This window comes from Hyalella azteca, unplaced genomic scaffold (genome assembly GCF_000764305.2).
Source record: "Hyalella azteca isolate HAZT.00-mixed unplaced genomic scaffold, Hazt_2.0.2 contig11898, whole genome shotgun sequence".
NCBI classification, from domain to species: Eukaryota; Metazoa; Arthropoda; class Malacostraca; order Amphipoda; family Hyalellidae; genus Hyalella; species Hyalella azteca.
In genome coordinates, this window is record NW_025941874.1 from 347,998 (window position 1) to 359,821 (window position 11,824).

An 11,824-nucleotide genomic window follows, 5' to 3' on the forward strand; every position below is an offset into this window, starting at 1 on the left:
AGCCTTAATTGTGACACCCCATGCGTCGTCTTCTTGAAGTGACTGAAATGAGTTGCCAAAAGTGGATCCGAAAGTGGAATCTCTCACAAGTGGATATAACGCTTCAGAAAATGAAGAAGGAAAATTTGTTTCTAATCGAAATTTGCGAGGAAAATTATTTGTTTACAAAATTTACAAAATTTAAGTTATAATGCAAAAATATTTATGACGAGGCGACTCGAGTATACACATCGACTGAGACATTCCCAATTATATTTTCAGAAAATTCTCTCGTAATAAATGTATATCGGAAATCACTGAAGAAATATAATAGCTTAAACAGGACATGAAAAATAAATAAAATAAATCAAGTGTGAAATTCATATGAGTAATATTTATGCATCGTGTCACCGACTTGGCAAAATGAATGCATGTAGTGACGTTGTCTCGGTAAGTACCCAGATGCATACATTGACACGGTCATGGCACAATGCCAGACGCATTATAAGTGGTACTGTCTTGATGCAATAACTCTTTCGTTTTGTTTTGTGTGATCTTGCATCGTGTTATTGTTAGTTATTCAAAGTAATTTATAACTAGTATAGTATGTATGTATAGTAATGTATGTAATTTCAATACACAATGTCTCATCAATGCAAAGTTACTGTCATAAAATGAAGATAATTCACGCAGTGATGGTGATTCGATACAAGATCTTCTATACAAGCTTCTTCTCAACACGGCTCACATTTTCAAAAGTAATAAAGTAATTATCAGAATTATGATTAACGATTAAGAATTTGAAGGTAAAGAAATTTCTAAAAAATTAGATACATTTTCTTTGAAAACTTCTTTCGTGGGAATATTGAGAACTTTGTTGGATTTATTTTGCGAGTGAATTGGCGATATAAGTTATCAAATGATAGAAATGAAAACAAAAGCTTAGGCTAAAGATAAGTTTGACATAAATGTCTCACTTGAATTTATCGCTAAAGTACCTTTTAGAGGAGAATATCAATTGAGCAAAAATAATTACACCAAGAAATTTGCACTTTCAATAGAAAAATGCAATGAATAAGGTTTGTGATGCAAACTTCTTTGATATTTTTAACCAATGACTAATTTATTTACTAGAATTCAATAATTCGTGCTGAAATCGGTCGAGATTACACGTGGGGTTTGAAAACCCAACTCAATCCGAATCTTCTAAAAATACGCGAATAATGAAAATAAAACGCGCAAGACTCATGAGAAATTTGATGTTATTATTTTCTCACATTCACGCGAGCGAGAATTTGGTTTTGCTGCTGATACATCAAAATACATCCTGTGCTACAGTACGGGACAGCGTCATGGCGAAGAATAAGTGAAATGTTGTCTTGTTATTAGGCTTATTAATGCCTTGGCATGTAGCAAGGTTGCTTTGTTGTCATTCTTGTCGCAGCTCTGAGAGCGCCATGTATAAGCTCGTACAGAACTGTGCCGTATAGCTGACACGTCTTTGTACCGCGGAAACAATATGCATAGATTCACATGTCGTAATTTGAAAGCGTGAGCAGTTTTATGGTTTTAATAAATGCGTGGTAGGAGACTAGCGTCAGAGAAGCGCATATTCGGGCAGCCTTCTTCTATTGTTAGCCCCTATCCGATGCTCGTTTGTTTCGGACGCCGCCATGACAGTCTGACGGCTCTCTCAGTCACTTGTGAATACTAAACCGGGATGCTGCACAGTAACTCTTATTCCTGACGTTTTGCTCTTGATGCAAATGTGTTACGTCAAGCTCCAAAGAGCGCTTTGTTGTTGCGAATTTTCTACACTTTGCCATCGAGTTTGTCAACATGGAAGAGAGAGTAGCGCACTAAAGCGACGTGTTTGTCAAGGAAGCCACCGATTTACAAGGAAAAAAATTGCCGCGGCAAAATCGGGACACGATGATAACCACAACATCACACTTTTTAGATGTACTTATTGGTAGAGTTTTATTTTGAATTAAATTTGAAGTAATGAGAGTTAATGCTGATGGTATTCGTAGTTTCTGGAGCTAGTGGTTATGAGGTGCAAAATTGTTTAGAAGACTAGAAAATATATGCAAACAATCAGCTTTAGTCAAGAAAATAAAAAAAAAATTCTTATGAAAGTTCATCAAACTTTTCCTATATACCTCTTTGCAAGAAACTCATTGAGAGCAAGGCTTTGTTTACCAGAAATATTTACTGTTTACCTTGAAATAACATGAACAAGCCAAAATTGTTTCTGAGGAAAATTTTTTGCAGCATATAAATTCGTCGAGTCTTTATAATTTAGTAGATATGGTTCTTGAAACTGGCATCGGAATAATCTCCCCAAATCTGCCGAATTTCTCATTTGAGAAGTAATGTAGCTCAATGTACATTTAAATGGAATTAAGCCGTGTTAAAGGAACACCTCATGAAAGTGAAGCTACTCGTTGATGTGCCATGAAGCTAGAAAAGTTTACTGAGTCACCGCACCGTGCTACCAAAAATTTGAATATGAACATATCAATGGACAATGGCATGCCTCTCGATACCAAAATAAAACCCTTGGGGCAATTGTCATGACTGCTGTGGTACCGAAAAAATTAAATGGGTTTTTGCCACAGTCGTAGCATTGGCGAACTGAAGAGGTCGTTTTAATTATGCCTTCACCGAGACGCGAAATAAATAAATAAACTTAGAATGTCCCCAGATTTTATTTCGTGACAGTTAAAAGATCATCCGACGATTGTCAATAAAGTAACTGGCATCATCTACACAGATCGTCAGGATTTGATGATGGCATTAATAAGCCGCGGTTGTCAGCCGAAAAAGTTATTCCGGACGCTTGAAATAAAACACGAGTTTTCGGTGCGCAAAGCGCAATCATTCATAAGGCATGGAAGACCGACTTTTTACCTTAAGTTGAGTGTATTGCAAGTAACACAAGACCGAATCTTGATGCACTTTTGGAATTGGACTTCCTGCAGCACTACACTATGATCATGAACACAGATCAAGATTTGAGATATCTGAAACGGATCCAGCAATAAGAAGAATCGGCAGCATTTTATTTGTACTTAGCAATAAAATATACGTTTTTCAGTTAGAAGTTTGATCAGTAGTACCCATATTTGCTGTATTAGGAAGTACACAAGTGAGAATAAATATTCCTTGAGTTTCTTGGTATAGGTAGTTTAAATAATAAATGCTTTCATCTAGACGTATCCCAAACAAACTGGTGAGGAAGTTGCATTAGTGCGTGCTAGAACTTCGTGAATTCATGCCAGTCTGGAAGAATTACGTGCGAAGCTCGTCTTGAAGGCGACAAGTCGTTGCCGCGAAGTCATTTGTCTATAACGTCGCAGAAGAAGATAGTCGTCGTCAGCCCAAGAGCCTGCGAGACTCCGAGTAATCCCATTAAGAGGTATTTAAATTTCGTGTAGCCTAGTCTTAATCTCATTAGCTTAAGCAGAACGCCGCCCGCTATGCAATGCCAAGCTATTTTTGAAGGAAATTTTCGGTTCCTTCTGTAAAGATGAAACATTTGAGCAAACGGGAAGTTTGGTGAACAGGACCCGAAATAATTCAGGTTCCGGGCTCTTGCTAACGTAAGATGTTCGATCATTTTCTTATCCTTCTGAAATTGGTAAATACAGCAATTTTAGCTAAAAACAATCGAAAATTATGATATAACATTGAACAATAAAACATCATCTGATTGAAGTGACTCCCAAATCTTTAATTTCCACGTCTCATAAGAGAACGAGAATAAATTCAATATAAAAAAGAAAACTCAAAATGTATGCTTGTGTGCATGGAAATAATTGCAAAGTGAATAGAAAATATGGAAAGTAGATAAAAATGTAAAGTTAATTTTAAAAATGAATTAAAAACTAAGCGATCACGATAATGCAAAAATTACTACAATGTTGCGTAAATGGAAAAAATTATCATATCTTCAAATAACTTTATTGTATAAAATCTGATTCACTGGAATAAATTATTTTCTTATAGTAAGGTCAATAATTGCGATGTATTTGATGCATTTTTGATAGGTTTCGATGTTTCTCTTTTATCTAGTCACTGTTTATTAGTAAACACTAAATGGAGATTCGATCTTCCGCTCTGTTTCCGACCTATAAGAAAAATCAAATCGATGTCAAATGATTATCCGTTTATTTTCTGAACGTAAAATCTAACATTTTTATCACAGCAATCAATCATTAATAAGCTTTGGTAATTTAAGCGATGCATAAGTTCAGGGATGTTACGCAGGTGCTGCATGACTTGTACAATGTGGCTGGAATGAGAGAGCGTTTGTCATATTGCTACTGAAACTGTAAAATACACACGTCGTCATCAACAAACGAGCTACTGGACGCAACGTGCTGTGAAGGTTTCATTTAAAAAATGACTTGTTGTTGAGCAAATTGATTGATTTCACTGTAGAGGAAAACAATAAAGATCAAATACGTCCAAAAAAAGAAGTGCAAAATCACAGTATTAGTGAGAATTCAATTAGCCCAAATAACAATTATCCACGATTATTTCACACACACACAAAAAAAAAGAATTTCACTCCATTTGAATTTGAAGCGGACTGGTACACTTCCAGCTTATTCTCTGCAGCAGACTGCATAACCCGCACTCTTTCCTGCGACATAAGTTCATTTGCAAACAAGATCGCGTAGTCACAACCGTCCATTCTTGCCAACTTCCTCGAGGATTCATTTCTTCTTCTTAGATTTCAGGTGCATTAGTCAACGTTCTCAGACTGGCAAGAATCAGAACGGCAGCAATTACGGCGCTGACAGCCAAGATTACGCAAGCAGAAGGAAGACCAACTCCAAACTGCCTCTAAATTCCGCTATGAGAAAAAAGAAGAAACGAGCTTTTGGTGAGAACACAGCCAAGCTCAGAGTTGAAACGCATCGTCTTGATAGATCTTTAATGATACTCATGAGGCAGATGAAGGATGACTGACACTGAGTTGCGAATGGGACATTACAATTGCTCTAATGGATGTGAGAGTTTTTGGTGCATGATTGAATTCGTAATACGCTTCAGAAGCCATGAAAAATAGGAGGCATGCTATGCTTGTTCGGAGCTCCATTTGATTGCAATACGAGGAATTTTCCTTATAACTCGTGCAAATTTTGGAATCTCAATCAAGCAATGGACCGAGCTCTGGATTTAAATTCTGTATGTAATTCTGTTTTATATATGTATTAAGAAACTGCAAATCATGGATTCTGGTTTGCCACAAAATGAATATGACATTTGAAAAAATTTAATTAATTAAAAATTTTTAGAACAACGACGCAAAATATTATAGTTTTTAGCCGTAAACTAGAATATAATACGTTGGGCAGCCATGACCTACGTTCTATATGATAAACCTGATATATAATGGGTAAGATCTGTTTGCTTCAATATTTTTTCCGAGAGCATAGGCAGGAGATTGGTTTTTCTTAAGCAATGGAGTATTCACTGTACTAAGACGAAGAAGAGAGAGAGAAGAGTTTGTTTATAGTAACATGAAAGGTATGGTAGTAAATTAGCAAATTCACATGATATCGGTATCGACAATTTCCCAGATGCTTTCGGTAAATAATGGAATTTGAAATTGTTATTTTGCATAGACACTTAAAAATTGCATGATAACCGCTATATCATGGTTGTTGTTGCAATTAAATGTATTCGTATCGTGTATAGTGTACAGATACGAATACATCATACGGCTCATTCTAAATATTACTACAAGGCCAGAGAAGGTCTGCACTACAGCCGAGAAGGTAATCACGTGCGCAACAATTGCAATAGGACGACCAGCATCATGGGAAATTGGTCTACTGTAATTCTATCCCGATTACACGGTGATTTCACACCGATTACACGGCGATTTCATGCCGATTATAGGGCGATTTCATGCCAATTGCACGTGATTTCAGGCTAATTACACGGTGATTTAAACCAATTACACTGTGATTTCATACCAATTTTATGGTGATTTTATACTGATTACGCGGCGATTTCAAGTAGATTTCGCTGCTATTTCGCGACCAATAAGCAAAGATTACGTGACTAACACGCGTTGTTAACGTGTAGAACACGCGACGGTTAAGTGCCTATTACAAGACAGTTTATTGTCACAGCAGAAGCGCTTATATTAAGTCATATGATTTTTTTTACAAGCACTCATTGAAGCTCAATTCTGGTCGTCATGGCCAGAACATTTCATTGCCAAACGTTCACGTGAAATAAATATTATTTCATTGAAAATATGTTTCATTAATTCAACGTCATTTGCATGTATATGCTTGCACCTGCAAATACAGCGTACAATTATTTTATGCATAATGCATAGGATATACTATGCAATTATGCATAACTGCATAATTAAGCATTATGCAATTATATATACATGGTTTTGCATGTCTGTATATACCTTGTAAGTTCTTAATATTTAGTAACATTTAATTTATAATTATGCTCGTGCTATTTTTGTCCACTTTAGTCCTTATCCTGCAGTAAAGTAGCGGATCTTGAGAATTCATCGGGCTTGGCATTGAATTCGTTATTACGACATTGTTATAATCAAACTGATCCACGAAACTTTTTGTGTATTGAATTTTTGAATTTGCTGAGATTTTTTTTTTAAGGGGCAACAAAATCTGTATTAAATGTCAGCTACCATCCTAAATATTGGAAAAAACCGGATTTCAAAAAATACTCATGTTCGCTCGTGTCTTTTCGTGATTATTTTATAACTGTCTCATAATATTATATATTTATAGGCCTATTTCTCAATCATAAGCGTTCTAATGTATAATCTCTAATGTGAGTAATAAATGATATTATTTAAATTATAAACTTAGAAAAGCAAGCGTTGTAGTGCAAAACATAAAAATGAGTAAAGCGCTGTTCAGGGCACTTGTATGGGGCAGTAAAGCTAGCGTTTCCATGTTAGTTGGCAGACCCATTCTCCAGCAGCCTATTAGACAACAAGCCAGCCCGCTTCCTGCTGATTGTTATGCAAATGACTCTTGTTTTTCGGCTTAATGACTGCACTTCCTATAGCAAGTAGATATTTGTGGGGATAAGTCTAGCAAAGCGCCTAGCTTAAATGCTATTCGGTATTATTTGGTAATACGATTGTCAAGTGTGTAAAGTTTCGCACAGCTTATTATACAAGTAATTTGGTTTTACAATACACACGAAAAACACCCAATTACTAAGACACAGCATCTTTAATTGTGTAAGGTCCTTATCCGTACATATACCCATTATTGTCAATAAAAAAAATTTGACGAGGAGGGCAAAGCCACAGTCTTTTCAACATAATTTGTCTACTTTTTTTTCAATAATAAAAAATTTCATCATAGAGAGATAAATTTCAATGCATAAGGCTAAATTTTAAACTTCTTGTCAGTACACAAAGAACTGAAATACTTTAGCTCTGTTTGAAGTCGAGAACTCCATTGCACAGAGAATGAGTCCAGGACCATAAAGAAGAGCTTCATTGAAGCGTTACCAAACCATCTACGCTTCTCTAACGACCAAAAACTGAGCGTCGCAACGTAGCGCAGCCGTCTCGCAACTAAGCCATTCTTCATGCCTGCGTTTAGATTCCAAAGACAACATCGGCGTTCGCGAGAATTTATGAAAGTCATCGATCATTCTTTTTACAAAGAGATTATGAAGTCGCTGGGGAACTGAGCTTCATGTTCATAAAATACAAAGTGGCAGCAAAACTCAAGTGCAAGTCCCGAATATCGGCCGAGACTTTCCTCGCTTATTGAAAGATTGACGGATAGCATCTGTACGGAGCTGTTAAACCAACAAATGCAAGAGTAAATGTATGATTAAACTCAGCAATGAGTACATGCATGAACTGCAGCGTATTACAGAATTGAACAACTTTTCATTACAAGTCCATTTGATCCATTAAATTGAGTTGTTGATTGATTGGTTCTTAATCCAGCTGATTGAAATTTTTTATAAAATTGCACGTGCAAAAGCTTCCTATCAGTTCACATCGCATCTGGCAAGAGTTATACGTCAGTGATGTGACCGCGTCGAGGTAAATGAAAAAACTGGCAAACTTCACAGGAACAACGTTATGAAAATAGAGTGAATAATGTGTATGCTGTTACAGAAATACCAACGGCATCAGGTCTTTTCATAATTGTTGGAAGGGATATTGACTAAAAGTGGGAAAAGAATTTTTTAAAACTTTTGCATCTGAATGCACAGCAGAGCTCGTTTGCTCTTCACAGGATCTTTCGACTTTGATGTGAGGTAAATTATTTCAATTCTTACTATTTCGACTAGAATTTATGATGAATATTGTTTGATCAACCAAATAGAAACAAAATACATATGCACAATTAAGTCCTTGAAAATATAAACCTATTTCGGATTCGCGTATTCTACAATGAAATGGTCTTTGGTAATATGTTAAGAGCTTAATAACAGCTAAAGAGATACTCGTGAGTGCCACCTGGTCATTCCCTCGCACGTCTCATATATTCGTCTCTCACACGTCTCTCATAGTTGTCCCTCAGAGCCACCACTCACACGTCCCTCATAGTCACCCTTCACACGTCCCTCCTAGTTACCCCTCACACGTCCCTCATAATTGTGCCTCACAATTTTTAACCTACGGACTCATGGTAAAATGTAAGAAAATTCATTTAAAGAAATGTATAAATCGAATTTTCCAAATACTAACACATTTTTTCACGTAATACTGCTACACCATTTTGTCGGGTTAAACTTGGTCAGGAAATCTCACACAAGAGCAAAAAGTTCATCGTTATTTGGACAAGAGCTGACCAATTTCTCTGAGTGTAGCGTCGTAGCAGACTTTTCCTTTTAAAGCAAGCCGAGGAAGCGCACGACGGTCGTCCTGTGGTTTCCCCTTCATAAATTCAGACACTCGAGTCGCCGGCGTGCCAAGTTCATTTCCAAGCCATAATATCCTAACTAAAATCCGAGAAAATTAGAATGCAAATGAAGTTCCATTTTTCATACTTAAGGGTTGGACGTTCACGCTTTCCGCGACGAAAAGCCAGCCTCATTGATCCCTAATGAAGGAATATTTTAGCCATAAAATAGCTTTATAATACCCATTATTCCGTCCATATAAATCAAAGCCAAATTGATCGCTGCCAATTGTTTGAAGCTTAATTGTTAACCTAAAAAACGTTCAGGCGATGCCAATTGCGATAGCTCCATCAACTTTAAAAAAAATTGTTCTCGACGTAATTAATTAACATCAATGATATATTTTTTACAAATAGACTATAAAACAGGAAACAATTGACTTCCAGTATTAATCTCGGTGATGATGCATGCACAGAGAAAACAAACAAAATAAGAGGCTTTGTTTTCGCACAGGACATACGATGTTTGTCAGAATATATTCGGTTTATTAAAGGAATATCTGCAATCTCAATACCCCGCTGTTCATACTCGTTGCAGCTCAAATAATATTATTTCGATTACGGAAACCCACGTGGAAGCTGTGAAATAATATTTTGAGAATAAATGTAGAATGTAAATATATAGAAGCAGTGTCAGTGTAGTGGTTATACTGAAGCAGTAGAAATTTTCAGCTTTTGCTTTCGATGACTTTCAATGAATTGAAATGAAAACGAGGAAAAAAAACTTTATATTAATTAATACAGAAGAAATACACTTCGTCTTTGCAAAGTAAATAATAAATTTTGATGATGCCGACCGTGATACCGACAATCGAATTGAAAATTTTAAAATTTAGTTAATAACAATTTTATATATTAAATATTTTTTTAAATACTGCATGTTAAATATTAAATTAAATATGACAGCCAAATAGAGCCCGTGGATCAATTGAAATTTTTTTACCGACATAAATCGAATTATTCCTAACCACTATCAATGAACTTCAGTTGATAACTAGAGTGACTGAGTTTATAGTTACACAACAGTAACTTTCCAGTAGTTAATCACAACTATAACAGCCAAGTATATAAGAAATTGTGTAACAAGTCTGTTTTCACAATAAGAACTGTCGCTGTAATGAGTTCAGACAGAAATCTGGGGTTTCATAACAAGAATAATTAACTGCATAGTAATAACTTTGGTGATGACTCTGGTTTCACAGCAAGAACGGCCCAAAATTGAGTTGTGCAAGGACTTTTCTGATATCTATAAAGACTGAAATTTTACGTTCCTTGGCAAAATCAGAGAACAATTTTTAGCACATTTTCTCATTTATGAAAAAATACGCTATTGTGCTCGCCATTTCCGTCTGTCTGTCTGTCTGTCCGTCCGTCTGTTCGTCTGTCCGTCCGTCCGTGACCTCAAGTTTTCGTCGACGAGAAAATGTGCTCTCTGTCACTCACTGCAGTGAGTATACTGAGTTATATTTCTTGCGTCTTGTCGTTCTCATTGACCAGAGATTAAAGTTCAAACGATGATCATGTGTAGATGACTCGCGAGTAAAAAAATTATTAAGCTAAAGAGAGATTGTGTATTAAAATTGAAATTCCGTAGAGTTCGGAAATATATCACATCAATAAATTACGAATAGAAAACGTGCAAGAAAGCTTGTATACCGTATTACCGTTCACGCATACTGGTTAGATTGCCATCTTACGCATTGGAAATCAACGTATATCTTTAAAATTCAATCATTCGTTACTTTTTAACCACAAAAGGATCACAGAATAACGTGCCTGACTATTTTGCTGATCAAATTAACGTAATGTATAAATTCACCGCAGTTTTTTATTTAAATGATGGGACATTTGATACCTGTAATTTTAATGTGCGTATTTTTTAGAAGCATCTTTCTATCCACGATACTTCATGCCGTTAAGTAATTGCTCTTTGATAGTTCTAATTGAAATAGCTTCACTCTTACGCTCTATACACAGAATATTTAATAAATAAAACTGGTCTCATTGACATATATTTAAAAATTCTGAAAAATTCACATGTATTACATTTTCAAGAAGGAACAACTTCGAACTCGAGAATTGCGGAGAGCCGCAGATGTAGGAAGAAATTGGCGAATCAACGAGGTCACACGATCGGTCTTCATCTCTTCAAATAATTTAATTCGGAACTTGTAAGATAGTAAAGTTGAGCAAAAAGCGCGGGTGAGGCATCGAGGCAAAAGCTCGCTTCAACAGACTCCACTAAAATCTTCTAAAGTTTCCAAAGAAAGTGCAGCTTCTGGAAATGACTGGCAAAGTTCTTTACAGCTCACGGCGAGATAAGGGAGAACAGTAACTCGAACGCAGGATTTTAAGGCGGAAGCCGCCAAATGAAAAACCCCGGCTCCCGTAGCCGCTCAAAAGTATCATCATGTGGTCGGTGTGCCGCCCGGTCTACGTGAGCAAACTCATAATGCACGGCATGGTTTTCGAAAAATTATTTTCAATTTTATTAATTTTGTCCTTAAATTAATAATTCTGTTGGCGGTTTAGGTGAGCAAACTCATAATGCACTGCGTGGTTTTCAATAAAATTGTTCTCAATTTTATTAATTTTGTCCTTAAATTAATTATTCTGTTAATAATTCTTTATTAATTTGTACCTAAAATTAGTTATTCCGTTAACGGGTAAAATTGAATTGAATTTTACCCTGAGACTAGAGATTAATTCAAAGAGTAGAATAATTGAAGACTCTGAAACAGAAAGTATTTGTGTTAACTTCGGGTCTACATCAAAATAAATGTGAAAAGTTTAAATTATGATTTTTATGGATACTTTTCAAATAGAATATAATTTTCCTTGTACTTCTGCAGTTGACAAAAAATAGGCAATGCATTCTATGAAGACACCACTTATTTTTC